General features: G+C 39.2%; 1 protein-coding gene across 1 annotated transcript in view; it reads left to right on the top strand.

Annotated features, from left to right (window-relative positions):
* Positions 1-22: 22 nt before the first annotated feature.
* C4H19orf12 (chromosome 4 C19orf12 homolog) overlaps positions 23-4,279 on the top strand; it is a 34,033-nt gene continuing 29,776 nt past the window's right edge. Inside the window, exon 1 of the mRNA XM_054199944.1 lies at positions 23-118. The gene's annotated coding sequence lies outside the window, so the exon portion shown is untranslated. The remainder of the gene's footprint in view (positions 119-4,279) is intronic.

The raw sequence follows: 4,279 nt of genomic DNA, 5'->3' as shown, positions 1-4,279 counted from the left end.
GCAAGCTCCCACAGCTTTGTACCTCTCCAGACTAGTATTAGTGATGTTAAAAACTGCCAGGTTCCTTCCAATACACAAGGTGTAATTATGATGGAAACCTTTCTACCAAAGCTGACAGGTAAACACAGATTTTCATTATTCCTGTAAAATGTAGGAAGAAAAATATGACGGTCTCGTGTGTGGTGTGAGAGATTCCCCTTGAATTTGATCTTTTATCTCTAAGGACATTTAAAAGAACCCAAAGAATACTCATTATGTCATGGCTGCATAAAATGTGGGAATATGTTTTCATTCCTTGGGACTGGGAGCTAGACTGGGACTGGGGACTGAGATCCTCTGGGATCTCTCTGTCTCTTTCCTTGTCGTCTATGCATCAGGCTTCTGCTGATGCTAATGAAAGTTATATTGTAGGTATCAAAGCAAGCATACAAACATATTTTGGTTGTCAGCTGGCAGAGTGCCCATGGTTCTCTGGACAAAAGATACATCCTCCTTCCAAAGACAAAAAGATTTTCAAGAAATTTAGTTTCATTAACATAATGGTGATTCCAGAACATTACGGTATGAGGTGAAGTCTTCTTCTCAGGTTTCTCTTTTTTTCTGGACTAGTCTGTCTCCCACGTGACTCCCATGAAAAGCAGTGAAATATCTTTGGTGTGCTGACCTCCTGGAAAAGAGATTCTTTACAGTTTGTGACAACCTTGGCAATTCTGCTTTTCTCCCTTTTCCTCCTAAATACGCTGACAAAGTTTCAATGCATAGAAATCCTTTCAGGTGCCTGTTTATTGTGGCTGGCACTACTTTGTTGAAGTCCACGTTTACACAGGCATTTTCATCTGCTATGTGTTTGGACTTCCATCAAAACCAACACGTCTGTCCCGACCACTTGTCGCCACCATTTCCCTTGTGCCAGCGGGAGCGTTCATGTGGCCTCATAGGGACCAGGAAACGGATTCCAGCTGAAAGCTAACCCGGTCTTGTACCAGCTACACTCAGCGTGTGTGGGGGAGAAATTTAGGTCATCATCCTTGTTCCTTGCATCTGCAGCTCTAGCACCAAGCTGCTGGTATAGGTAGTGCAGAATTATTTGAGGATCATGAAGATGCTTTTTATATCTGTCTTCCACACGCTCGTTCACCCACAGCATATTTGCCAGGTAAAACATTGATCTGGTTTAGTTTTTAAGTTCTTAGCCTGAGTAATGACTGCCATCTTACGCCCTCTTTATTGTGAAAAACACTACATTAAATAAAAAAGAATGAATTTAGATATCGGTAATATCAGCATGCTTAAATCAGTACATATTTTTCACTTTTGTGCATTTAGGTCTGTTTCAGGCCTTTCACAGGTTGTGTGTATTTCCATACATCATTGCACAGAAGATTTCATGATGGTTGTCCTAACACATATTTTCCTAATACAATTGTTACCAACTTTGAAAGTTATTTTTGGTAAACCTGTAAGCTAGAAAGGCTGACGTAAGCAGTGAGCAGTAGCCAGTGCTCTAGTGCCATAAGAGTAGTAGTAGTCAGCTGAAAACTACAACCGATACACTGGTAAGGATTGTTGAGTGATGATAATTATTTTTGAAGAAACTGATTACAGTTGCCACAAGTCACATTCATCACTGTGAGTGTGAAAATATAGTGTGTTACCAGCATGTTTCTTGAGTTGGTTTCTACTCATTCACATCCTAAAAACTCGGAAGTGACTGGAGCTCAAATGGGTTTTTATCTGAATAAAAGGGGCGGTAAGTGAGAACGACTTCAACGCTGTATGCAAGGTCTAAATGAAGTAATGTCACACACAGTAGCCTTTGTAAGACAAAAACCCTAATGAGTTGGTATAATTCTCATGAATACCATAGACAGCACTTTCACTGTCAGGATTACATTTGACACACCACAGTGTAACACTTACGGAAGGAACAGGCCATAATTTGGGTCTGTATTGTTACATATCAATGGTAAGTGCAGAAATTAGGGAACAGAAGTAAAGGAAAGCTGATTTTAAAGCCTGGAAACATGACTGATCGCCAGCTCTTTATCATTCTTTGTGCTGAAAGTATTTGTCTAGCAGCATTAAGCATCTGCTTGGCTGTTTCACACAGATGCTGTAAGTAGAATTTGACCTTTTGTTCAGCAAGTGCTTGAATATTTAATGTAAAAATATTAAGTTATCAGAAGGGCTGTCTCTTTTGGGAAGACTGTTCAATTTTTATATAGCCCAAGTTGTTAAAGTACTTTGGAGCATGAACGACTTCAGAGCAGAACAAAGCAGGCAGTGCTAATGTGTAGAAACTCCAGAAGTAAATAACAGCTGTTCAAGAAGACTTCTATTAAATATGTATTAATTAATTTGAAGTGCATCACTTAAATATGTGAAGAGATTATCTTGTGTTAATTTACATTAAAACACACAGCACTTGTTAGCCTCATTACAGTATCCTAAGTATATCCTAAGCTATCACCTTATCCTACATGGAGCATTTTTTTGGGTGTTGATTGCTTTCGATTTGCCCTTTTAAAATGTCAGATAGTGGCCTCCCTTTCTTGTTGGATCTCTTGGATCTCTTCTTCCTTTCAGGTTTTGCTCTTGCATAGTTAGTGTACGTACTTGTGTCCATTCTGTGCTGAGCAGGAAAAGACTTGATTGTGAAAATATAACAGTAATTGCCCATATTCCCTAATGTGCCCACTCCAACTTCGCGTGTGGTTCTCGCTGTCAACTTATGAACCAGCAGAGAGAATGTAAGTGTCCATTTGTATAGCAAAATGATTTTACATGAAGATGCAGTATCACCTTTAGTACAGGAAAGATACCTAGTAAAATGGGGGTCTCTAATGAAATCATAGATAAATAAAACTCACCAGTAATAATAGTAATAGTCTAAATAAATTTATAAATCTTAATAAACCCTCATTCCTTTCATAAAACGGAAGTATTTTTATCTGGACCTAGTAAGACGAATAGTTTTTTATCTATTTCGGTGACGAAAATATGTAAGTTTGTAAGATTTACAGATGATTCTCGAAGATTTTCTTCCCTGTGTCATTTAGGCAGCCGATCCAGCTGCTAGGCTGTTTTTCATCCCATTATTTTGACTCTGCAGACTCCCTAATTACAAGTTGGAGTTCAGTTCTTGTTTCCTGCAGCTATTCCAACAAACTCTGCGCTGGGAGGAAACTGAGGAATATAAAGGACTTGCAGGCAGGTTCTGGCAGAGTAGGAAAGGGGAAGGAAACCAAAAATATTTGGCTTTAGCAAAATCTCAAAGTCCGTGACAAATCGCTACATTGAGTGGTTCTCTTGAGAGAAGTTAATGGGGATGTGATTGCTATATTTTCAGGTTGTTTGCAGCCTCTTCGGTTAAGACTTTGTGAGTTCACACCTAGGTTATATTTCCAAGATTGTCTCTGCTGGAATGTGTGCATAGGGAGGCATTTTTTCCTAAATGAAAGCTAAAGTTTTGCAGGATAGTTATGGCAACAAGGGGTGATATCTGTAGCAAAATCCAGGCTTGAAATTCACAGCTCTTGGGTTTAAGAGCAGATTTATATGTATGTATCTTCAAAAAAGAAGCCATTAAGGGCTTCAGTTACTTTGCTTAAAACTTCACTTACTTCCTGTGCCTTTGCCCTAACATCCAGTCAGTGTTTGCTGTGCTGAGGAACTTAGAAGTTGAGTTTAGGAACAGAACTGTCTGTGGCATTTTTCTTGCATGTTTGCAGGGCTTCTCTATGCAACCTAAATGATATATTTTTCAGAAAGGGTGGAGAATTGGTCTGAGATATTTTTTTTTTTGTGGGCTAAAATGCCATGGTGTGTGGTAGAATTGACCCTCTCCTCCACTCTATGATCCCCACTGCAGAAATACCATCAGAACTTAAAATCCTTCAGAGAGAGACAGAGCTCGATTCCTGCCTTAGAAGCATCAGGGAAACCGACCCAATTAGCTCCTTGCTCTTACAAGAACCAGTGCTTGTACTGGGGATTGCAAGAAATTGTTCATGTTGAGGCCTTATGGAACTTCTCTCCATTTTTTTCCCTATTCTTAACCATTGTTTGACTGTTAGTGACAAGGATTATTTCATCCCTTGAACACTTGTTTTAGTGATAAAAAGCCTGTTTCCCTTAGGATGTCTGTTAAAGACCTGTGTTGGGATTGATAACTTCAGTCACGTGTTCTCATGTGGTGACTTGGTTAGGAATCTTCTGTTGAAAAGTCCATAGTTGGTCAATATTAAGTTGAAAGTGATGCATGACTGCGTTCATATTC

Source organism: Rissa tridactyla, chromosome 4 (assembly GCF_028500815.1).
Source record: "Rissa tridactyla isolate bRisTri1 chromosome 4, bRisTri1.patW.cur.20221130, whole genome shotgun sequence".
NCBI classification, from domain to species: Eukaryota; Metazoa; Chordata; class Aves; order Charadriiformes; family Laridae; genus Rissa; species Rissa tridactyla.
Note: the sequence above shows the minus strand (reverse complement) of the source record. Positions and strands in the feature narration are given on the sequence as shown.